Here is a 26,598-nt window from a genome sequence, read left to right as displayed (position 1 = left end):
ACCTCTGCACATTGTTTCTATTCAGATAATCTCTAATTCCCACTTGAATTCCTCGATTGTACCTGTCTCCACCACACTTCCCGACCCGAACCACTCATTGTGTGAAAAGGTTCTTTCTCAAATCACATTTGCTTCTTTTGCAAATCACTTTGAATCTGTGTCCTCTCGTTCTTGATCCTTTTATGAGCAGGAACAGTTTCTCCCTATCAACTCTGTCCAGCTTCCTCATGATTTTGAACATCTCTATCAAATCTCTTCTTTGCCATCTCCTCTCCAAGGATAACAGTCCCAACCTCTCTAAACTATCCTCAGAACTGAAGTTTTTCATCCCTGGCACGATTCTTGTAAACATCTTCTGCACTCTCTCCAATGTGTTCACAGCCTTCCTATAGTGTGGGACCCAGAACTGTCCACACTATTCCAGCTGAGGTCTAACTAGTGTCTTGTATAAGTTCAGTGTAACCTTCTTCCTCTTGAAGCCCAGAGTATTATATGTTTTATTAACTGCTCTCTCCACATGTCCTGCAACCATCAATTGTCTATACACATATACAACCAGGCCCCTCTACTCCTGTACCCCTTTAAAAAAAATTACCCCTTATTTTATATTGTCTCTCCATGTTCTGACTGAAATGCATCCTCTTACACTTTTTCACATTGAACAATGTGTCCTTTTGAAATTCTACATTGTCCTTCCCACAGTTTACAATAACTCCAAGTTTTGTGTCATTTGCAAACTTTGAAATTGCCTTTACAGCATCTTTTGATCCAGAGGAAAAAAACTCATAACGGGGGTAGTTTTTCCTTTGTGCAATAATCTAAAATAGGAAATAATGAATCAACAGTTTTTGCGAGAGATGTGAAACCAACTGCTGAAAGATTATCGAACAAACTAGTGAGTGTTGGCTAATTCTGATCTGCCCTAAAAACGCCTCCGTTTCCACACATTGGATAGCGTTTGGGAGAGAGAATGCTGATATATATGGCCTATAAAATGTGAAGCTGACCATGATGGCTTTGTTTGAGATCTGGCAACTTGCACTAGCCAGGAATCAAACATTTTACCTTCACCTTGGGCTATTTTATTAAGAGGTGGAGGGAGACGGGTGGGGATAGACAAATATGTCCTCAGTGATAAAGTCAGTTGAGATGCTTTTGGTGCATCAAATATTTCTTTTTAGATGAAATTCCAATTTTCAGTGCATGTAGTAAGGCAACTCTACCTGATGCATTTCCTCAACAACTGTCACCATGATGCGCACAACTCAGCAATTACTTTCAGGTATTGTTAGATTAAATTCCAATTCCTAAACTGCCATGGTGGGATTTCAGCTCACATTACCTGGATTGTCAGTGCATGCCTCTAGATTGCTAATTCATTAAAGTGCCCTGTTTTTTAACTTTGAAACTAAATATTGTTGATTCCTAATTGGGAGAAATATTTTTACCCACAAATGTAGTTAATATTCATGAATTATAAAATTACATTTCATAACATGTTCATTACAGAAAATACAGAGGATGATTTTATTGGTGTCTGGAATAGGAGATGCACTTGTGTAAGTAAGGATTTAAAATAAGTGAGGCCTGAGGAAATGTTGAATTGTGCACGCCACAGTGACACTTGTTGAGGAAGTGTACCAAGGAAGAGGGGCTTGCTACTCTGTTAATTTGGGATCAATAACTATAGGGTGCGCAGTGTAGCTCATAAAATTCTGTCCAACTTGAATTACAATCGCACCACTTTGAGTTTTGCACATATGCATACTGTATTTTTATGATATGGGCACTGGCAATGCAAAAGTGTTGCATTTACAGATATAAAGCATTTAGCACCCAGAATCAAGTCATTTGGATCAAATCCATTTTGACGTCTATGTTCTACACAAGCCTCCTCTTTCTACACCCTCCCCCACCAATCTTCATTAGCCCCATCAATGTATTTTTCTATTCCTTTTCCCCTTGTGTTTATCTCGCTTCCTCTTAACTGCTAGCTGCTTCAACTATGCTTCGTTGTAGTCTTCTTGCAGTCACAGTATTTTTGGATCAAAGTATAATTGATTTGGGTCCTTCTACTTGTTCTCAAGTATTCAAAGATTAAGCATTATAACTGAGAAAATGATATCACTATTTCCTTTCGAATTACTCAAAAAGGTGTGACAGTGTCTCAGTCTATAGTCATTCATTATCAGAGTGGTTATGCCACAGTATTGCGCAATAGCAGGAATGCCCTTCCTGTATTTGTCAGACTGTTAACTTGTTAAGGTGGATGTGCAGATACGAGTTTTCTGAACAATTCCTTAGTACACTTCAAAAGATTTGAGAGTACTTTCAGACTTTAAAGTTTTTACGACTTCTGTGATGGCTTTTAAAAACTTAGCCAGAAAAACTGGAGTTACAAGAACGGTATAAAGAGACAGAAAGAAGACATCTGAGATCAGACTTTGAACAGCTTTGTCACTTATTTTGATGCGTTTCGTGCCTCTCTTCTTGTGCCACTATAATGTTTAAGCAGACCAGTTTTCCAACATTGAATACAGGAATTGGGACATCTTGTTGAAGTTGTACAAGATATTGGTACGGCCACACTTGGAATACTGTGTACAGTTCTGGTCACCCTATTATAGAAAGGATATTATTAAACCAGAAAGAATTCAGAAAAAAATTATTAGGACGCTACCAGGACTTGATGGTTTGAATTATAAGGAGAGGCTGGATAGACTGGGACTTTTTCCTCTGGAACGTAGGAGGCTTAGGGGTGATCTTATAGAGGTCTATAAAATAATGAGGGGCATAGATCAACTAGATAGCTGATATCTTTTCCCAAAGGTAAGGGAGTCTAAAACTAGCGGGCATAGGTTTAAGGTGAGAGGGGAGAACTGTACACAGTATTCCAAGTGTGGCTGTACCAATGTCTTGTAGAACTTCAAAAAGACGTCCCAATTCCTGTATTCAATTTTGGAAAACTGATCTGCTTAAATATTATAGTGGCACAAGAAGAGAGGCATGAAAAGTATCAAAATAAGTGACTAAGTTGTTCAAAGTTTCACTTCAACAGTCCAGAGGGGCAATTTTTTCACACAGGATGGTGAGTGTCTGGAACAAGCTGCCAGAGGTAGTAGTAGAGGCGGGTACAATTTTGTCTTTTAAAAAGCATTTAGACAGTTACATGGGTAAGATGGGTATAGAGGGATATGGACCAAACGTGGGCAATTGGAACTGGCTTAGATGTTTTTTTTAAAAAAGGGGCGGCATGGACAAGTTGGGCCGAAGGGCCTGTTTCCATGCTGTAAACCTCTATGACTCTATTAAAACTGGAATTGCATGATCCATTTATTTCCAAGTTTTGACTGCCCTTGGTTATGGTCTCCCCCAGGCAGTGGGGGAGGAAACCATTTCTTCTTCTCGCTTGAGAGTAAGAGAAGTTGGAAAATTATGAAAATATATCCTTTTTCTCCTACCAGCTAGCTGTTTACTGAAGTGATTATTTCTGTATTTTTATGTAGGTCACATTCCTTTGTAACTGAGACTTTGGCATAGGTTGTTAATAGGATCCAAGCTGGATGATGAAGAAGATTCCCGGCTTGGGTCACTGTCTGTGTGGAGTTTGCACATTCTCCTCGTGTCTGCGTGGGTTTTCTCCAGGTGCTCCGGTTTCTTCCCACAGTCCAAAGATGTGCAGGTTAGGTTGATTGGCCATGCTAAAATTGCCCCTTAGTGTCCTGAGATGCGTAGGTTAGAGGGATTAGCGGGTAAGTGTGTGGGGATATGGGGGTAGGGCCTGGGTGGGATTGTGGTCAGCACGGACTCGATGGGCCAAATGGCCTCTTTCTGCATTGTAGGGTTTCTATGATTCTAAGAAACCAAGACACAGCCTTCCTACGTTAAGAGAATGTATTCATTTGTGCAATCTCACAGCTCTCCTTCTATTCGTCTGCTCTTTTAATGAACCAGTAACTATCTAATAAACTATTAACAAAGGTGACATTTCTGAAAGGGGCACATTCCCTATCTATCCTCTTAATTAAATAAATGATCAATAACTTAAAAAAAATGAGTGGCTGGCAGTCTCTGGTGGGGCACTGTAACTAAAACAAAATGTCAAAGGAAACTTGCCTAACTGAATTATAATGTCATTCCTGACAATTGATTTATTTGCGTTCAAAGACAATTAATACACATCACCTCTTAACCATAACGATGTGATTAACAAACCGTAACAATGTAATTTGTAATTTGACACAATATTAAGCCAGCTCACTTTTTATGACTTCTTCCTTTTACAGCAGTTACATTCACCTTAGGTTTAATTGGAGATAACCTGTAACATTTTAATTTTCTGCCATCAAGATCCACCCACACTGATTCCACGCCAGTTTTTGCTTCTTTCTGGGTGCCTTTCGTCCTTTAGCCGGATTTCATTAGTTCCACATGTTTATGTCTAGGAGGTCTTGTGGGGCAGTTGTAGTGCCCCTACCGCTGGACCAGAAACTCCAGGTTCAAGATCAATATCAGAACTTGTTGGCCATGGAAGGAGCATTCATAATGTGATTCAACTGGCAGATAATCAACTTGGGAATCCTTCCAAACCTCCTCCACTATTCCCCAAAGTGAAAAACTGTGTGAGTGTGAAAAAAAAATCCAATTGTTGATGTGCCCTAGTCATTTTTCTGCTATTGTTCTGAATGTCAGTAATGATCCAATTGTGAAAAGTATCTTCTACTGTAGCTAGTTGATCCTCAAGTCTGTAGTTTCTTTAAGGGGTTCAGTTAGTCACCTTGTGCACCTACTCAACCTTCTCAAGTGAAATCATTGGTGGGTAATAAATGTTGGCCTTGCCAGCAAAGATCACATCCTGTGAACAAAAGTTTTTTTAAAATCATAAAGGGGACTTTGATCCTGACTCCGAGGGCTCCAAATAAGATCTCCCTGTGCTGATCCATCCCAGTTTGGGGCTATATCAGAAACATGGCTAGCTTTGACAAAGGGTCATCTGGACTTGAAACGTCAGCTCTTTTCTCTCCTTACAGATGCTGCCAGACCTGAGATTTTCCAGCGTTTTCTCTTTTGGTTGAATGTTCTTCATGACTTGGGAGTTGTCCAGTAAGGTATGTTTGGGTGGCATTGAGGCGTATTATTGAGAAAAGTGTGGGAAAAGTGTACTATTTGCTCTTTGCTCTATCTTGACCATTCGCGAATGTAGGTTTCAAAACTAAATATGCCTCACTTTGTGCAGAGCTCACCTTGATGCTGTAAACAGTATTCAGGAGTTCGCTCTCATCTGCCTATATATTCTAGCTGGGTCTGTTATTTAAGAATGCTGTGGAACAAAAGTCTGATCTTGTTACAATGCAAATGTTAGTTAAAGGTGCAGTTTGTGTTAATAAGCAGTAGGAGCTGCATATGAACTGCTACAACTAGTTCACAGGGTCATAAATATTTTCAGTGCAGTTTTCCTCTGATTTCTTAATATCCAAGGAAAATATAAATGTAGGATAATTGTAGCGACAATCATATTGTGCCTGGCTCTATACAAAAAAATCCTTTAATGTTTTGCCATGGTGTCAGGAAGGTCCTGGGGTTCTACTCTGTTCCTACCTTTGAGGCAGAGGCTCTGGGTTCAAGCCCTACTTCAGGATTTCCTAGCCATGGAAAGTGCATTCACAACATGGCCAAACAGGTCAACCTGTAAATCCTTCTGATTCATGTGTGGCAGGCGGTAATAGTGGGAGAATCTTCTGGTCAGCTACGATTGATGCAGAATGGTGCTCCTCTAGCTATTGGCTGTGGGGGTGGGCTGGCAACCTGTTCCAGGAAAATCCACAGAAACAGACAAAACACATGCTTTGTGTGCCTCAAGTCAACAAGATGTGGGAAAGGTTCTGAGTCCCATGGTGACAGTGTTCCTTCAAGAGAAAACACAGAAAAGCAGAAACCACATGCTTAAAGTCTTGGCAAGCCTCCACAAAATTACCAAATAGGAAATACATTTTTACTCCAGCTTCTCACAGGGTGTGCCTTTTCTCAGGATCTGTCCTTGGCTTGCAGTTAACCCCATTATTCTTTTAAAATCAGAAAATGTTTGAATTTTTGTTGCTCGAGTCCATTCTACTTGTTCAGCTAACGAATGTACAGGTAATTAACTTTGAGAACAGTTACTGAGTATCTTGTTTTTCTATTTTCCAGTTTTCTTTTGTCCACCAGATATAAGAACATGTGGTTGTATTGTAGCATAGTTGTTATATAACTGGACTAATGATCCAGAGGCAAGAGTTCAAATACCACAATGGCCACGAGGGATCTTCAGTTCAATTGGCTTCATGAATCTGCAATAGTAGGTGTCCTCCCACAACTGTACTGCGGGAGGGGACCTCGGAGCACTCATATAGCGAGGCAATATGGGTAGAGCTCAGGAATAGGAAGGGTGTAGTCACAATGTTGGGGATTTACGGTAGGCCACCCAACAGCCAGCGGGAGATAGAGGAACAGATGTGTAGGCGGATTTTGGTCTTGTAAAAGTAACAGGGTTGTTGTGGTGGGAGATTTTAACTTCCCCTATGTTGACTGGGACTCACTTAGTGCTAGGGGCGTGGATAGGGCAGAGTTTGTAAGGAGCATCCAGGAGGGCTTCTTGAAACAGTAAGTAGATAGTCCAACTAGGGAAGGGGCCATACTGGACCTGGTATTGGGGAATGACCCTGGCCAGGTGGTCGATGTTTCAGTAGGGGAGCAGTTCGGGAACAGTGACCACAATTCAGTGAGCTTTAAAGTACTGATGGATAAAGAAAAGTGTAGTCTTCAAGTTAAGGTGCTAAACTGGGAGAAGGCTAATTACAACAATATTAGACAGGAACTGAAGAATGTAGATTGGGGGCAGATGTTCGAGGGCAAATCAACATCTGGCATGTGGGAGGCTTTCAAGTGTAAGTTGATAGGGATTCAGGACCGGCACATTCCTGTAAGGATGAAGGATAAGTATGGCAAGTTTCGGGAACCTTGGATAATGAGAGATATTGTGAGCCTAGTCAAAGAGAAAAAGGAAGCAGTTGTCAAGACTAGGAGGCTGGGAACACATGAAGCAAGTGTGGAATACAAGGAAAGTAGAAAGAAACCTAAGCAAGAAGTAAGGAGGGCTAAGAGGGGTCATGAAAAATCATTGGCCAGCAGGATTAAGGAAAATCCCAAGGCTTTTTGGACATATATAAAGAGTAAGAGGGTTGGCCCACTCAAGGGCAGGGGAGGGAATGTATGCATGGAGCCAGAGGAAATGGGCGAGGTATTAAATGAGTACTTTGCATCAGTACTCACCAAAGAGAAGGACTTGGTGGATGATGAATCTCGGAAAGGGTCTGCAGATAGATTGAGTCATGTTGAGATCAAAAAGGAGGAGGTATTGGGGTTCTTGAGAAACATTAAGATAGACAAGTCCCCAGGGCCTGATGGGATATATCCCAAAATTCTGAAAGAAGCAAGGGAGGAAATTGCTGGGGCCTTGAGAGAAATCTTTGTATCCTCACTGGCTACAGGGGAGGTCCCAGCGGATTGGAGAATAGGCATTGTTGTTCCTTCGTTTAAGAAGGGTGGCAAGAATAATCCAGGTAATTACAGGCTAGTGAGCCTTACGTCAGTGGTAGGGAAATTATTGGAGAGGATTCTTCGAGACAGGATTTACTCCCACTTGGAAATAAGTGGACGTATTAGCGAGAGGCAACATGGTTTTGTGAAGGGGAGGTCATGTCTCACTAACTTGATCGAGTTTTTCAAGGAAGTGACGAAGAGGATTGATGAGGTAGGGCAGTGGATGTTGTCTACATGGATTTCAGTAAGGCCTTTGACAAGGTCCCTCATGGTAGACTGGTGCAGAAGGTGAAGTCGCATGGATCAAGGTGAGCTGGCAAGGTGGATACAAAACTGGCTTGGTCATAGACAGAGGGTAGCAGTGGAAGGGTGTGTTTCTGAATGGAGGGCTGCGGCAAGTGGCGTTCTTCAGGGATCAGTGCTGGGACCTTTGCTGTTCGTAATATATGTACATGATTTGGAGGAAAATGTAACTGGTTTGATTAGTAAGTTGCAGATGACACAAAGGTTGGTGGATTTGCAGATAGCGATGAGGACTATCAGAGGATACAGCAGGATATAGATCGGTTAGAAACTTGGGTGGAAAGATGGCAGATGGAGTTTAATCCAGCCAAATCATAGAATCATAGAAACCCTACAGTGCAGAAGGAGGCCATTCGGCCCATCGAGTCTGCACCGACCACAATCCCACCCAGGCCCTACCCCCACATATTTACCTGCTAATCCCTCTAACCTACACATCCCAGGACTCTAAGGGCAATTTTTTTTTTAACCTGGCCAATCAACCTAACCCGCACATCTTTGGACTGTGGGAGGAAACCGGAGCACCCGGAGGAAACCCACGCAGACACGAGGAGAATGTGCAAACTCCACACAGACAGTGACCCGAGCCGGGAATCGAACCCGGGACCCTGGAGCTGTGAAGCAGCAGTGCTAACCACTGTGCTACCGTGCCGCCCGTGAGGTAATGCATTTTGCAAGGTCTAATAAAGATAAGAAATATACAGTAAATGGCAGAACTCTTAAAAGTATTGATAGGCAAAGGGATCTGGGTGTACAGGTACACAGGTCACTGAAAGTGACAATGCAGGTGGAGAAGGTAGTCAAGAAGACATACGGCATGCTTGCCTTCATCGGACGGCGCATTGAGTTTAAAAATTGGCAAGTCATGTTGCAGCTTTATGGAACCTTAGTTAGGCAGCACTTGGAATATGGTGTTCAATTCTGGTCGCCACATGACCAGAAGGATGTGGAGGCTTTGGAGAGGGTACAGAAAAGATTTACCAGGATGTTGCGTGGCATGGAGGGCATTAGCTATGAGGAGAGGTTGAAGAAACTTGGTTTGTTCTCACTGGAACAATGGAGGTTGAGGGGCAACCTGATAGAAGTCTACAAGGTTATAAGGGGCATGGATAGTCAAAAGCTTTTTCCCAGGGTGGAAGAGCCAATTACTAGGGGGGCATAGTTTTAAGGTGCGAGGGGCAAGGTTTAACAGAGAATTTCGAGGCAAGATTTTTTTACACAGAGGGTGGTGGGTACCTGGAACTCGCTGCCGGGGGAGGTAGTGGAAGCTGATACGATAGTGAGTTTTAAAGGGTGTCTGGACAAATACATGAATAGGATGGGAATAGAGGGATATGGTCCCCGGAACGGTAGGGGGGTTTAGTTCAGTCGGACAGCATGGTCGGTGCAGGGTTGGAGGACCGAAGGGCCTGTTCCTGTGCTGTAATTTTCTTTGTTCTTTGAATCTGGGTTATTTTAGAAACCAATTTGGTTCTCGCATGTGCTTTTGCAGAAGGAAATCTTCTGCCCTTACCCAGTCTGCTCTATCTTTGACTCGAGACCTATGGCAATGTGATCCACTCTGAACTCCTCTTGCCAACTGGCAGAGCAAACCATTCAGCCCTATTCCAGAATGTAGTTCTCCACCCACTTGGCAAACACGTACACCATGGATAATAAATGCTGGCCATTATCACTCACATCCTATGAATTAATTTTAATAAAGAACATAAGAAGTAGGAGCGGGATTAGGGCATGCAGCTCTTGAACCTGCTTTGCCATTCATAATGGGGCGGCATGGTGGCACAGTGGTTAGCACTACTACTGCACACCGCAAGGGACCCGGGTTCGATTCCCGGCTTGTGTCACTGTCTGTGTGGAGTTTGCATGTTCTCTCCGTGTCTGCGTGGGTTTCCTCCGGGTGCTCCAGTTTCCTCCCACAGTCCAAAGATGTGCTGGTTCGGGGCATTGGCCATTCAAAATTCTCCCTCCGTGTACCCGAACAGGCACCAGAGTGTGGCAACTAGGGGATTTTCACAGTAACTTCATTACAGTGTGAATGTAACTCTACTTGTGACTAATAAATAAACTTTAACTTTAAGCATCATAGAATCTCTACATTTCAGAAGGAGGCCATTCGGCTCATTGAGTCTGCACCAACTCTCTGACAGAGTATTTTTCCCAGGCCCCCTCCCCCTCCCTATCTCCGTAACCCCACACATTCAACAAGATCATGATTGATCTTCAACCTTAACTTCACATTTCCATCCAATCTGCATATCCCTTGATCAGACATGACTTTCAGGTTGCAGCTCCTGAACGAAGAGTCAAATGTTATGTTCAAATGTGCACAACTTGTGCTTGTGGAAGCCTCTCCCAATGTTGTCCCATCACATCAGACCATCGCTCATCAAAGTTCTTGTGCATGGCTGACTCAGGAGTTTTGGATCACAGGGAAGTACTGGTCTTTCTTCTCAACTATTAGGCTTAAATTCTCCAATATTAATTGTTCTCCAATAACATTGAAAGTTAACTCTGTAAGGTATCTGCCCTTGTTACTGTTATTACTGCCTGCACCCTGTTATGTCAATTTCTTCATACTAATTTCTACTGATCAATCCTCACTGCAGTGGAAAGTGACCAGTTCAGTTTTAAGGTTCCTGTTTAAATGAATTAAATATGTTTTTGTTTTCCAAATGTGGAGATGCCGGCGTTGGACTGGGGTAAACACAGTAAGAAGTCTCACAACACCAGGTTAAAGTCCAACAGGTTTATTTGGTAGCAAAATTTGGTAGCTAGTGGCTTTTGCTACCAAATAAACCTGTTGGACTTTCACCTGGTGATGTGAGACTTCTTACTTTGTTTTCCAACACAGTGGCAAGTGTTTTTGTGTCAAAGTTTTACAGCAACATCTCTTGTTACATATCTAAACCAGTTCTATCTGTAGTTGCAATTCAACTCCGTTGTATATCAATAGAAAATCCTTCTGTTAAGTTTAGAGTCCACACCAGAGAAATGGTCATCTCTGCTCAGATATATTTTACAGGGTTGGTATTTCATTGGATCTTGTCAATTGTCTAAGTAAAACGGTGGCTTGATTTGCAATATGAGATGATTTGAAGCAACTATTTTTCCTGTTCCTCTGAAGATCTGAATTTCAAAGCAACTCCTTCCAACCTCATGGTTGGGAGCATACATATTTACATCTTGATTTAACTTTGGATGTTAATCTAATGCAGTATTTAAATTTTAAAAATCATTAACAAGCTTGAGTTACAGATTTGAAAGCCAAGAAACTTGTATGTTTAGAGTTGCATTTCATTCGCAACATCCAGATTGATGAGTGTTTTTGGAGCTAGGATATGGTAACTTTGTAAATGATGCGTCACCCTGAAATTATTAAATTAAAGTGAAATTGCATCGGCTGTGAGCCTTTGTTCTTCAGACCATCCAAACTTTGACTTTATCCTTGACTTTAAATGTTCCAATAATTACAATTAACCAAAATTCTCATCATTGTACTTTAATATTAGGAATTCAAACAAAAAAAACTTCTTAAACATTCTCAAGAATGTTTCTATGTTGCGAGCCCCATCACAGTACTTGAATTTTTGCAGAATGGAAAAGCAGCTATGAACCAGAATACTTTTTAGTTGGATATTATATTGAGCTTTGTGGCACTCTGTTTTCCATGTGTCTGCAGTACTTTTAAAAGAGATGTCTTGGTGCACATTGCCTGAATCCGAACATTATATTGAATGTCAAATGCAGCACAGATGGTCAAACTCTCACCAGAGTTGCAAGGCTGTGGATTCAAGTCCCACTCCAGAAAGTGAGCACAAAATCAAGTCTGATTCTGCAGTACAGTACTGAAAGAGTGCTGCAATGTTGGAGATGTTTTTTTTTGAATGAGATATTAAACCAAGTCCTTAAATGCTGCTCAAGTGGATGCAAACAAGTCTATGAAAATATTTCGAAGAGCAGTCGAGTTATCCCCATTATTCTGGCCAATATTTATCCCTCACTCAACATCTCTGGTCATTACACATTGCTGTTCATCGGAGTTTGCTGTGTGCAAATTGGCTGCTGTGTTCCTGCATTACAATAGTGTCTACACTTCAATAATATTTCCCCATCTGTAAAGCATTTGTGATGTTCTGACTTGTGTAAGGTAATATCTAAATGCAAGTCTCTTTCTTTGTAATTCTTGTCCTTGTTCTACCAATAAAAAAATCTTTGTTTTTAATTTTGATAATAGCAATTATTCAGTGATTGTTTATGTATCAAATGTTTTAATGTCCTTTTGATGTTTGATATACTCCTGAATATCGAGATAAATGTATAAAAATCTCAAGATACTGTAGCAATAGAAATTTGAGTTCAATATGACATTAACAACTGAACAGATGGCTTTGATGTAACATATCTAGTTCCAAGTCATATTCTGAGTTCACAGTCATGATGTGGAGATGCCGGCATTGGACTGGAGTGGGCACAGTAAGAAGTCTCTCAACACCAGGTTAAAGTCCAACAGGTTTATTTGGAATTATGAGCTTTCAGAGTGCTGCTCCTTGATGTCTCACCTGATGAAGGAGCAGCGCTCTGAAAGTCATGGTTCCAAATAAACCTGTTGGACTTTAACCTGGTGTTGTGAGACATTTTACTGAGTTTACAGCGTCAGAGGGCAATGCTACTTTGAAAGTGGGAAGTGAGAAAACACATCTCAAAAAGCAGAATACTATGAATGCTGCCAATCTCTCTCCACAGATGCTGTCTGACCAGCTGAGTCCTTCCAACATTTTCTGTTTTAGCATCAGAAAATACTTTTAATTTTGTTTGTGAATATATTTATGCTACTTTGTGAATGTTTGAACAACATACTGACATCCTGAAGGTATATTTACAATAGAAATTTAAGGAAAGGAAAATAAACTACCAATAGTGTAAGTTTAAAACAAATCGGAAATCTAGTCAAATCAACAAACAGGTCAGTTGTTACACTTCTGAGATCCAAAAGGCATTTAACCGTTTTAGCTGTGAGACTCTTACTCAGAATTGAAGATAAAATGGAGTCAGGCAAAAAAAATGTGGGAGAGGAAATAGCCAGCAAATGGATTCTGTATTCGTAAAGCAGAAGTGTATATGCTTGGAAGAAATATGGGTGGTTGCTGGATATATTTGACAGGCAATAGACCTGGAAAAAAATGACAAAATGGCTAACACTGAGAGCGCACTGGGAATGTAGGAGAATTTGAAAAAGGAAAGGATATGACAATTGCAGATCTGGAATTTTAAACGTAATACCAGAAAACAGAGGATTTTACAGAATTGAGTTCCTGTATCCTGACAAATGCATTGCAGTAAGTAGATGAACCGTTCCCTCCCTCACTTTACTCCTCACTGAGGGGCTGGCTGTCTGGAATTTTAGCATCTAGTTTTTAGGCTTGGGAGTGAGTGATGCCTCAGTTAACATGTTGAACTGTCCTTCAGTTAACCAGTTCGGATGGAAGCAAATTGCCAATTCATCACAGACTAAGTCAAACCACAACTCATGGATCAGCAAATTTATTGAAAAAAAATCACAATTAAAAGTTAAACACTGCAATGACTTGCAAAATATAAATAGATGCGATAAAAGTCCTATAACAATTTGTGCAGGAAATTATTAATAGAGAGTGTAATATCGAAAATTAGTAACAGGTCACACAGCACTTCAGGGTAACAGCATGAATGGAGCAGCATGGTGGCACAGTGGTTAGCATTACAGCCTCACAGCACCAGGGACCCGGGTTCAATTCCGGACTCGGGTAACTATCTGTGTGGTGTTTACATGTTCTCCCCTTGTCTGCATGAATTTCCTCTGGGTGCTCTGGTTTCCTCGCACAGTCCAAAGATGTACGGGTTAGGGGGATCAGTGGGGTACAATGTGGAGTTACGGGGATAGGGCCTGGGTGGGATTGTTGTCGGTGCAGGCTCGACAGGCCAAATGGCCTCCTTCTGCACTGTAGGGATTCAATGGTTCTATGAATATTATACTAGCAATCATAGTATGTGATTGTTACAATGGTGAGGTTATTTTAGGGTTAAACCTCTCTCTAGTTGACATATTAATAGCATTAAAAATCCACTCTATTGGATAACTGTATGTATGAGCATGGTTTGTTATATTTCTGGAGCTTGTGCCACTTTTATTCTCCTTGGGTACTCCGTTGTGGCCTGCACACCCCCCAAGGCCCCGTTGTTGGCTAACTAGTTTGCCTCTCATCTTCTTGATCTGAGACATTTCGAAGAACATTAGAAATAGGAGTCAGCCTGTTCCACCATTCAGTATGATCATGGCTAACCTTGGGCTTCCACCGCACTTTCATTTGCATTTTGGTAGATCGAACCAGGGCAGGACTTACTCAGTTAATGGTTGGGTGTTGGGGAGAATTATAGAACAAAGAGATCTAGGGGTACAGGTTCATAGCTCCTTTAAAATGGAGTCACAGATGGATAGGGTGGTGAAGAAGGCATTCAGCATGTTTGGTTTCATTGGTCAGAACATTCTCTTATGGAGAAAAACGTTGAATCCATTTGGGTGGAAATTAGAAGTTGTAAGGAGAAAAAGTCACTAATAGGCATAGTCTATAGGCAGCCAAATAAGAACATCACATCGAGGCAAAAACAAGGAAACAACTGTTGCATGTAAAAATGGTATGGCAATTATCATGGGGGACTTGAATCTACATGTCGCTTGGTCAAACCAGGTCAGTCAAGGCAGCCTTCAGAGGAGTTCATGGAATGTATCTGCGATAGTTTCCTCGAACAGTATGTAATGGAACATATGAGGGAGCAAGCTATCCTAAATCTGGTCCTGTGTAATGATGGTGTGGAGATGCCAGCGTTGGACTGGGGTAAACACAGTAAGAAGTCTCAGACTTCTTCCTGTGTAATGAGACAGGAATAATTAATGATCTCACAGTTATGGATCCTCTCGGAAGGATTGAATTTAAAATGCAGATGAAGCATGAGAAAGTAAAATCCAGTACCAGTGTTTTGTGCTTAAACAAAGGAGACTACAATGGGATGAGGGAGGAGTTGGCCAAGGTAGACTGGGAGCAAATTCTTTATGATGGGACAATGGAGGAACAACGGAGGACTTTCAAAGCAATTTTTCACAGTGCTCAGCAAAAATATATACCAGTGACTGTAGAAAAAGGGGATAACCAGCCATGGATATCTAAGGAAATAAAGAAGGGTATCAAATTGAAAGAAAATGCATACAAAGTGGGAAACTAGAGGATTGGGAAATCTTTAAAGCCACTAAAAAAGCTATAAAGAAAAGTAAGATTGATTATGAGAGTAAACTAGCTCAGAATATAAAAACAGATTGCAAAAGTGTCTACAAATATATAAAAAATAAAGAGTGGCTAAGGAAAACATTTGGATGAGAAGGGGGATTTAATAACGGGAAATGAGGAAATGGCTGAGGCATTGAACCGGTATTTTGTGTCGTTCTTCACAGTGGAAGACACAAGTAGCATGCCAAGAATTGATGACAAGAAAGCTATGGCAGGTGAGGACCCAGAAATATCATTATCAGAAAAGAAGTAGCGTTGGGAAAGCTAATGGGGAAAGTGTAACGACTGTTAACCTCAGTAAAATGACAGTGACTTTGATTTCCCCTCCTTAAATAGAAGGGACTGAGAAAAGTACAAAAGCAAAGTATTGCAATATGAAATAAAAATAGAAAATGCTGGTCTAGCAACATCTATGGAAAGAAAAAAATGACCAAAGGTCATTGACCTCAAACATTTGTTTCCCTCTCCATAGATGCTGCCAGACCTGCTGGTAATTAGAAAAATGTTCCCTTTTCTCTTTTTTCAGCATTAATCCTTTCAATCTCAAATATAAGATAATTTTGACAAAGTTACAGATAGACTGATTGGTGTTTCCCTCAAGTTGGAACCTTCTGGCAACTCCTGCAACTGACTTGGCCCCAAATATACAGGCTTTTGTCATTCCTCTGGGTTAGCAGCCCACCAGGTCGAGAGGTGGTTGTTGAGGCAACCTCACCTTCTAAAACCATATCAAGGCTGCGTTAGGTTACCGATATGGAGGCACAATACAGCTGAAAATAAGGTGGCAATTGTTGTTGAAACTCTTTGCAGAGCTCTGGGCTGTGATCTCTGCGAATGTTATTGTTTAACCAGAAAAGTTGAGTTCCTTACAATTAAGTATGACTCCTTGTTGTTTCATGCCAGTGTCTATTAGGTTACAGCTGGGGAAAATAGAAAATAATGATGTGGCATGAACTTTTCTGTGCTAGTGATGGAATCACTTTTGTCCCACTGCTGAACTCTCTTCACATCCTTTTGCTTTTCTGTAATAAATAATGGTTAGCAGTGCATTTTTAACTTCTACATAGAGGGTTCAGTGTTCAAGAGGGCTGTTCCTTCTGGAAGACATCCAGAGGAGGGTGGTGGGCTTAGTGGTAGAAAGCATCATACTGCAGTTCCAAAGCACACTGCGCTGCAATGTGGAAGTATGCGCTGGGAAAATTCCTCTCAAAAGTGGTAATAGCAACTTTTCTTTATTTAAAATATCCACATCTTCCATCTCCTTAGTTGCAAACAGGATCCAAAAACAGCAGGCAACGCTTTGAAAAAGTTCCACATTTACATTGCTTGTTTAAAACTGTACCCAAAAATGAAAAAAATATTTATGCGAGAAAGACCATTTCTAACTATATTCCGTTATCACTTGACAGACTCTTTGTGCACAGAAGAAGCATTGCCTTCCCAAGCTGCATTATACAGGAGTTAGCCCTGTAGCTCTCCTCTGTTTTGGTCAGTTGGTGAGAGTCACCCCCAGACTGATCCAGCTTACTGAATTGCTTTCTCCTTGTACGTAGCTCTGTAAATTGCATTGAGTCTCTTCAATGTTGCAGGGCTTTTACCTCCCTGTGCAGCACAGCAGGATGGTGAGCTGGTAGCATGTTCTGCTGGGACTTCTTTGTCACGGCTTTGGGGCATCTGTGTCAGAGTTACCACCGGCCTGGGCTCTGACCGATCTTTCAGGATGGCCAAGGAATTTGGAAAAGTCAGCTCGTTCAGAACTTCCGAGAGCTCTCCGCAGGATATTTTATTTGGAATTAACCCTCTTTTTTGCCAAGTAGCACTTCCTGGTAACTTTCAAAGTGCACCCGTTTGCCAAAAAGTGTTGTGAGAATTGTGTTCCCTTTTTTCAATTTATGAATGTGAATTATTGATCCTTTTCTCACTCTGACTTTTACATACTGTTTCTGTCTGGTCTCGAACCAGGAACTCCTGCGCATGTTAGGCGTAAGTGATGATCCCTACAACACAGAGACACCAGTGTGAAAATTAGAGAGACCATTCTTTTCAGCGAGGCCACATTGAACAGCACACTGCATGTGAAATGGTGAAGGTGCATGCAATTAAAAAAATCACAATTAACAAGTTTATGTATTTCATAAATAGTCTTGTCCTACAGAATTAACAAGATTAACAACAGTTGGAAAGAATGGAGATATTTTAAGTCTGTTAAAACTAAAATGCCTCTCTGCTTTTTGGCCAAGTTCAAGCCCAGGATGGGGTGCGATGCCTGTTCTTGTCAGCTTGGATCTTGCTTGTCTTTTTTGTGGGGACCATGAATTGGATTCAATGTGAGTTTGAATTGGTTTGTGGATCAAGCAAGGAGATAGATCCACTCTGCACATTGGCTTGGTAACTTTAAGAAAGGAGTAAAACAGTTGTTTCAAATCCATATGACCATTCTACAGAACTGAAGAGGGAGAGAAATATGATGGATTATATACTTGGAGAGGGGGGTTGGACAAAATAGAAAGTCAGTGATAATTCAGAGTTAAGGAGCGATTGATAATGAGGTCATAGTTATGAGACGAAGGGGCTGTTAACGGTGCCATTGGGCACTGAAGTGTGTTTAATGGTGGCAAAACTCTGACAGAAGACTGTGGAGGCCAAGTCATTGAGTGTATTTAAGACAGAGATAGATGGGTTCTTGATTAATAAGGGGATCAGGGGTTACGGGGAAAAGGCAGGAGAATGAGGATGAGAAAAATATCTGCCATGATTGAATGGTGGAGCAGACTCGATGGGCCGAGTGGCCTAATTCTGCTCCTATATCTTATGGTCTAACATTTAAAAAAGAAACCATAACCACAACTGTTAAAAATGCTGCTTAAGTGGAAAAAGCACATAGAATCAGGTTAAACTGAATATTTGGAAATGTAAAATGTCATCCGCTGAGTTGAACTGTGACATTAATTTATGACACTTTGAGGGCAAACATTTGAATGCCAATACCAGGGCTGATTAGGCTGATTCAGCTTGTTTTATACTGAAGGATTATTTATTAGGCAATTTAATTTGAACATTTGAAGCACTATTTTAGAATAATGGGCTGTTGAAAGGGAAAAGTGAATATTGTGCCTGCACATGAGAGAGGAGGCAGCAAGTCTCTAAAAATGACTATAGTAAGAGCAAAATCAAGTTTGTTAATTTCTTTAATAAAAGCAAAATACCGTGGAGGCTGGCAATCTGAAATAAAACCAGAAAACACTGGCTAAACTCAGCACATCTGGCAGCATCTGTGGAGAGAGAAACAGAGTTGTTTCAAGTCCATATGACTGTTCTACAGAACTGAAGAGGGATAGAAATATGATGGATTATATACTTGGAGAGGGAGGTGGGCAGAATAGAAAGTCAGTGATAATTCAGAGTTAAGGAGAGATTGATAAAGAGGTCATAGACGTGAGATGAAGGGGCTGTTAATGGTGCCATTAGGATTGAAGAGTGTTAATAGTGGCAAAACTCTGATGACGGAATGTGTTAAAAGGAAACAGAGGTCAGTGCTCAGAGGGAGCAAAACTGAACAACAAGGGACAGGTAGACATGTGGGGGATAGATGGGGTTATGTTGGGAAAAGCCAAGGGAACCAAATAACAGAAAACAAAAAGGAGAGGAAGTCGAGATGGAGGGGCAAGTTCACAGTCTATACTTGTTGAACTCCACATCGAGTCCAGAAGGTTGTAATGTGCCGAACCAGAAGATGAGGTGTTGTTCTTCCAGTTTGCATTGGACTTCATTGGAGTGTTGCAGCAGGCTGAGGGTGGACATGTGGGCATGAGAGAAAGATGCTGAGTTAAAATGGCAAGCAACTGGAAGGTTGGAATCATGCTTGCAGATGAAGCGAAGGTGTTCCTCAAAGTGATCACCCAGACTGCATTTAGTCTCCCCAATGTAGAGGACACCACTTTGGGAGCAGCGAAGACAGTTGATTTTTTTTTTGCTTTGGTTTACATATCTATGAAGACATGTTTCCTTACACGAAATATACAATATTTCATTTAAGTAGGAAACGGGATTGTTTCCTTGTGACAGTATCTGTATGAATAATGAGTTTTTCTACCACAATATGTCTGTTCCAGTAACACTCTGCCCACAGCAGATAATGATCACTGACTCATAACTGACATCTTGTTATCAAGATGAAGGTTCCTCCAAAACTGAGTCCTTATTTTAAAAGGTCTTGTCGGTACAGTATCTTGTTGTGGCACCTTCAGTTTGACTAGTTTGCACTTAAAGTTTTTGTCCTGTAATGGATTAAGGGCCTATATGAGACAAATAAGGATGGCTTGAGTCGTCTCAGTTGTTTCATTTAGAATCATAGAATCCCTACAGTGCGGGAGGCCATTCGGCCTATCGAGTCTGCGTCGACCACTATCCCCATAACCCCATGCATTTGCCCTGCTAATCCCCCTGACGCTAAGGGGCAATTTAACATGGCCAATCAACCTAACCCACACACCTTTTGGACTGTGGGAGGAAACCGGAGCACCCGGAGGAAACCCACGCAGACGCGGGGAGAATGTGCAAACTCCACGCAGACAGTGACCCAAGGCTGGAATTGAATCCGGGTCTCTGGCGCTTTGAGGGCAGCAGTGCTAATCACTGTGCCGCCGGGGCTGGGGGTGGGGGGAGGGGAAGGTGGGGACGTACGTGGAGCGGGTTCATCCACCATATTGCAGCTAATGTTCCAATATAAACCTGCTGTATTTAATTTAATCTGAAATAAAGGAGGTGGTTGTGTCCTGCACAGTTAATTATGGGAGTTGCAGAAATGTTCCTAATGTCAGAAATTTCCTGTTACTCATTTGGCCAAATATTTGCATTGGTGCATAGTACTGTATTTTTGTAGTTTAGGTTTTTAAAAAAACAACCCAGAATATTGTTCCTATAGTTTATCAACAGTTGGATTAATAACAGTAAATGAACTAAGATAAATGCTCTAGAGAGCCTTGCTGATGTTCCTGGAAATACTTATGTAACTTTATGCTTTTACATTTGTCAGCAAAAAAATATTAAATCCAGCTGTATTTAATTAACAGCATTGTTGCTTTTTGGAATCTTTTTGAAAAGGCTGAAAAGTCCAATTGGTTTTTTCCTATTGCAACCAATTCAATATATCCTTATTTCCCGTAATTCTGCACTCTAAAATGGAAGATGCGTAGAGTTAGTAAAATCTGTCTTAAACGTGCATTGAACTGGATAATTTCATGTGGTTCCTCATTACACATTCCGCGTAGATCTCAATTCAAATTGAATGGCCCCTATTTTATTCGCTGAAATATTTGAGTATCAAACTGATTCAACCCACCCCCATCCTGATGTCTCTGTCTCTAAACTATTCCCTATTCTTCCCTGCTTCCCTGATTTGCTGTGTTGAGTGTAGTTGCTTTTTTTGGTGTCAGTGGGGTTCCAACTCAAGACTTGTATGCCACACTGAGACCAAGAGCGTATGGCATTGAATCATGCAGGTGGGTGAGCAATGTCACCACTGTTCAATTAAAAAATGCGTTATAAATTACAATTTATACTGCAGTTACGAATGTCAGAAGATTTGCTTTTTGTTCAAAGCTTTTCCAGACACGTGTTAGTCGTGGCTTAGTTTGGGGCACTCTTGTCTCAAGTCACAAGGTCCAGGTAGTTCCACTCCAGGGCTAGAGCACAAAGTTCAAGGAGTACTTAGCGAGTGCTGCACTATCAGAGGTGCTGTCATTTGAATGAGTCCTCATCTGCTTGTTCGGGTGGATGGCACTCTTTCAGAGAAGAGCAGGGAAGTTATCTCTGGTGTCCCGGCCAATCCCTCAATCGACATCACAAATGCAGATCATCCCACTGTTTGTGGGAGCTTACTGTGCATAAATTGGCTGCTGCATTTCCCACATTGCAATAGAGACTACACTTCAAAAAGTACCTTATTGGTTGTAAGGTGTTTAGAGATGTCTGCTGCTGTGAAATGCACCCTTATAAATGCAAATCTGTCTGTCTACCTCTCTTTCAAACCACTAACTTCCAGGAACCCAGTCTGTACCTTTCTAAAGTTCCTCTTGTAGCTGGGTCTACTTTCAACATGACTGATTTATTTGCCATTAAGATTATATAAGTGGCAGATTAAGGAGCAATATAACGCCACTTGTTCCGCAAACAAAAATTCACAGATTTTATAACTACCACTTAAATTCTTAAATTTTTGAATGGGGAGGACTTGGAAATTCAAGCGTCATCAATATATTAACAGAGCTGCTTGATTTATTTCTCCACTCTCCCAAGCAGTCCAGGAAGAAATAGCATTTTTCATAAACTAGATAATCAATGGGAAGCAGAACCCACCATACGTAATTGGACATCTGGTCTGGGTGAGGGTTGACTGGATGGACATTGGCCTTTATTCTCAGTCTAGACTTTTATATTCTTTGTTCTGATGTAGACAGAGATGTATTCATGGAGCATGAAGGGGAAGGAAGCTGGCAGGCTTATTCTGTCACCGCCTTCCAAAGTATCTTACTGGCTATTAGACCAATAAAGCTGCATGACAATAAATCAATGGCAATGTGACATCTAGAATGTAGAAATGGAAGAATTGTAACAAAGATAAAATTGAATAGAATGGAGAAACCATAAAAAGGCACAGATAAGCAAAGGGGAAAAGTTGAAATTTTTGCTAAATTCTTCAGTCAAAATGTGAAAACAGGTGAAAACTTTTTTTATACGTGTTTCTGTTACATTTGTACTTTCATGTTAAACAGGAAAACAAGATAAAAGTTTGTTACATACAGGAAGTACGATCAGGATATGAAACTGCCGTAAAATTAAATTCTTCTAAAGCGATGGAGACAAATACTTGTTCTCATCCCGGTCTGTTTGAAAGTTTGCTTTGAATGCTCTGCAGTCTCTCTGTTATCAATGCATCATCTTGTAGCAAATGTCCTGTTGAACCAAATATGAGCTGTGATTAATATGTTAACGTGAGGAAAATCCGTTATGAGAACAACCTCTTTTGGGCCATCAGTACCCATCCATTTAGTACCGTTACTCTCCCACCATGGCTCCTAGCTATCTTTTGAATGTGTCTCATATTGCATTCCACAGATTTATTGGTTTGAGTGAAACAGTTATTCTTGACTTCAGTTTTGTTAAAATAAGAACAGAAAATGCTGTAAACATTCTGATCAGGTAGTATCCATGCAAATAAAAAACAAGGGTGAATGTTTCGAGTTAACAATTTCTCATTAGCACTGAATGATGTTTGAGACAAGTGACTTTTAAGCAAGCACTGAGTTGGTTAGTGGACAGACCAAAATCTTATTTAAACAAATCTCCATCCAGTTCACATTTGTTACTGAAATCATTATATACACACCATGCACATACCTTGTGTGCACATACACCATGCACACAATGCATATAACAGCAACCGCATCTCTTGTTCCCTATATCAGCAGGAAGTCTCAGCTAACCAACAGCTGTAATCTGACCAATGTAGATGGTATGTTAAAGTCATAAACACTCAGACTGACAAATACCAGAAGGTATGTATTGACTAATCACAACCCTGTCTAACATGTACTTTTCATCATATTTGCATCCTGAAAACAGATATTGATAAAAACAAAATACATGAAACAGGCCACGCCTTGACATGCCCAGACACACAAGGAAGGAAGGCATTTACTGAGAGTAAAGAAGTTGGGGTTAAGACTCCTGTCTCATTAAACTCAGGCTGTTTCTAAAATTCATTTATATCCGAAAAGAGAAAAATACAAAAATCTGATCAATCATTTGTGACTTTTCTTTTCGGAATCAATGTCTTGCAATTATCCAGCAACTTTAACATAGTTAAATGTTCCAAGACAATTCGGGGGGAGGGTGTTGTCAAACAAAATTTGAAACCAAGGCGCATTAGTAGATAAGGATTGATGACCAAGCTGGGTCAAAGAGGTAGATTTAAGAGTGTTTTGAAAATAGGAGGATGAGGCAAAGAGATTCTGGGGAAATATTCCAGAACTAAGGATCCAGGCAGCTGAAAGTATAGTGCTACTTGTGGAGTGATGAATGCAAAGGATACCCAATATAGCATTAGCACTGCTCTTAATGTATTATTACTCGGGTATTTTGTACAGCCCAAAGTACATTGGTTCTGTTTTGTTTTTTAGGGGTTTAAGTTAAAATATCCTTGTATGTATGCACAAAACTTAATGTTGTAGCCGTCTTTTCAACAAAATTGTACAAAGTCCACATGTGCAATAAATATGTAGAACACTCACTTTGGAACTGGCAATGAATGTGTTTCTCAGGTACTCTACTTGTTTATTCCCATTACTATTGTAACTGGTCCCAATTCAATAATGCATTGGAATTTGTTAAAGTGCTTGGAAAATTATACCGATGTAGCATTTTCATGATACATGGAATTAATATCAGTTTGGCCTTCCTTGTCTTCATGAAGCCAACTGCGTATAGTGCAATTAGGTCTACACATTTTAAGTCATCATAGTACATATTTGAAAACCAATTAAAACACAACCTCCAGTCATGATGATGTGTCATGGTCATGTGGAATGTTAATCTTTAATTTCACTGGTTGGTCAGACATGTATCAAACTTCTTCTTTAAAAGGACTTCTGCCAAACAAAGACACTGGCTTAAGATGGCTGCCACAAGTCACTTGACCTGTCTGCAATTACACGTTTCTAGAAATTGCAAACGGGGATTACAATTGGGACATTCCCAGGCAAACTTCCTATGGGATTTCACATTGCTGATGTGAAGAATGACTTCAAAGATGGACTGAAACTTGTAACTTGTTGGCATCATTTGCATTACTATAAAGCCACGTTCAATACCATCAGACAGAGAGACAATAGCTATATTACAGGTGTTGATATGTTCTTTCTAGCTCATCGCAGGGAAGCAAGGATTATTCAGAAGTAATGGTTTGGACTTAAAATAATAAGGCCGATCTTTAAAAAGTGAGATGCAAAATGATTTGCCAATTTGGCTTGAAATTAAAATGGACGTTTCCACATTTTCAACCATTGGCAGTAGGTAGCTACTGCAAAATTATATATTTTGGAAAAAAGTGGCTTTTAACATAGAAACTAATACTTGCCCATAAAAGTATGACTGATGCAATGATTAAACTTAATTAGTCTCTTCGGAACTGCCTGTAGCTTTGATTTGAGTTTTTCCAATGAGTGGCTGACCAAGGCATATCCCAGGTTTAACCCTTGACCTGTGTGGACCACTCAGCAAGAACGGTAATAGGTGCGCTTCTGATTGAGGTGGGGAAATACATCAAGGTTACCATTCCCAAAGCTTTCAATTTGGAAAATTCCCACCCTCCAGTTTTAATCCCTTTTGAGGTCGCATCCATTCCTATCTTTGCAGCCTTCATCCGTACGCTCCACGGTGGCACAGTGGTTAGCACTGCTGCTTCACAGTGCCAGGGACCCAGGTTCAATTCCAGCCTCGGGTCACTGTCTGTGTGGAGTTTGCACACTCTCCCCGTGTCTGCGTGGGTTTCCTCCGTGTGCTCCGATTTCCTCCCAAAGATGTGCGGGTTAGGTTGTTTGGCCATGTTTAATTGACCCAAGTGTCAGGGGATTAGCAGGGTAAATATATGGAGTTGCGAGGATAGGGCCTGGGTGGGATTGTGATCGGTGCAGGCTCAGTGGGCTGAATAGCCTCCTTCTGCACTGTAGGGATTCTATGATTCCAACACTCTCTGAACTCTTCCCTTCAGCTGAACTGGCCCTTTTATACATCCTTCACCTGCTAAAATGTGTCCTTTTCTGAGGCCCTCCTTAAAACTATCTCTTTAATCAAACTTTTAGTAATGTTTCCTCTTTATCTGTTTTGTTATTTTTGTCCGCTTACAACTCAGAAACTGGCCTGTTGGGCTGCGCAGTCGCTAAACTTTGTTTGGATCCTCTGATCCCACATTCCTTTCCTTCAGCCTGTTCTTAAATGTTAAATGTCTAACCTGTTCTTAAATATCAACATAGCTTGTGGTGCATTTCAGTGTTACATTTCACAGCCTCAAACTTGCTACCAAAAAAAGAATTTCACCTAACCTCTGTTCTAATTATCACACAATTGATTAATTCCTTATTCTAGACCATTGGAAGCAATTGTTTGAATTTGCTCTGACCCATTCCTTCATACAAGTACACACCTCTATCAAATCATCCAGTAACTAGCCCTAATCTAGTGCAAACATGCACGATTGTTTTTTTTTAAGTATGCCTAGGTATTTGTACATGCTCCTACTCGGCAGCATCACAGTGAATATGCAGTGATATCATTTCTGTGTTGTTATGAGTCAAATGAATATTGGCTGCAACCTCAAAGACGTGCTCCATGGTGAGCTAGCTATTGGCATTAGACCAACATGTCGCCTGTGGAATTACCACAGGAAATACTTGATGCTAAAACATTGAATGTATTTAAAAGGCGGCTGGATATAGCACAGGGGGTGAATGGGATCAAAGGTTATGGGGTGAAAGCAGGATTAGGCTATTGAGTTGGACGATCAGCCATGATCATGGTGAATGACGGAGCAGGCTCGAAGGGCCAAATGGCCTCTTCCTGCTCCTATCTTCCATGTTTCTACATCAGGGATACGAGGATGTCTGCAAGTAATCAGAGTCAATCCATGGGAAGCCCTCTCAGACTGGAGTGCCTGGAGATGAACAGTCAGGAAGGGTGTGGAAAAAGCAGAGGACAGAAAAAAAATTATTAGATGGCCGAAAAGAGAGGCTGCTGGAAGGAAACAAGCATCTATCAACTTGGAGCCAGCTGCAGAAAGGAATGTCGCTCTTGAATCAGTCCCTACAGGCACAGCAGATGATATTCAATCCAGAAGTGGCATATACTCTGGGAACATAAGAACTAGGAGCAGGAGTAGGCCATCTGGCCCCTTGAGTCTGCTCCACCATTCAATAAGGTCATGGCTGATCTTTGTGGACTCAGCTCCCCTTACCCACCCACTCACCATAACCCTTGATTACTTTGCTGTTCAAAAATGCATCTATCCTTGCCTTAAAAACACTCAATGAGGTAGCTTCAACTGCTTCGCTAGGCAAGGAATTCCACAGATTCACAACCCTTTGTGTGAAGAAGTTCCTCCTCAACTCAGTCCTAAATCTGCTTCCCCTTATTTTGAGGCTATGCCCCCTAGTTCTAGTTTCACCCGCCAGTGGAAACAACTTCCCTGCTTCTATCTTACCTATTCCCTTTATAATCTTATATCTTTCTATAAGATCTCCCCCTCAATTCTGAATTCCAATGAGTATAGCCCCAGTCTACTCAGTCTCTCCTCATAAGCCAACCCTCTCAAACTCCGGAGTCAACCTAGTGAATCTCCTCT

At 41.0% G+C, this 26,598-nt stretch overlaps 1 protein-coding gene across 2 annotated transcripts in view; it reads left to right on the top strand.

Moving 5' to 3' along the window:
- The window catches only part of tmc6b (transmembrane channel-like 6b), a 105,615-nt gene that overhangs the window by 17,824 nt on the left and 61,193 nt on the right, over positions 1-26,598 (top strand). Inside the window, exon 2 of one of the 2 annotated variants that reach the window (XM_078225638.1) lies at positions 5,031-5,108. The exons of the other annotated variant lie outside the window; for it this stretch is intronic. The gene's annotated coding sequence lies outside the window, so the exon portion shown is untranslated. The remainder of the gene's footprint in view (positions 1-5,030; positions 5,109-26,598) is intronic. 2 annotated transcript variants of the gene reach the window in all.

Source organism: Mustelus asterias, chromosome 12 (genome assembly GCF_964213995.1).
Source record: "Mustelus asterias chromosome 12, sMusAst1.hap1.1, whole genome shotgun sequence".
Lineage (NCBI taxonomy): Eukaryota > Metazoa > Chordata > Chondrichthyes > Carcharhiniformes > Triakidae > Mustelus > Mustelus asterias.
Note: the sequence above shows the minus strand (reverse complement) of the source record. Positions and strands in the feature narration are given on the sequence as shown.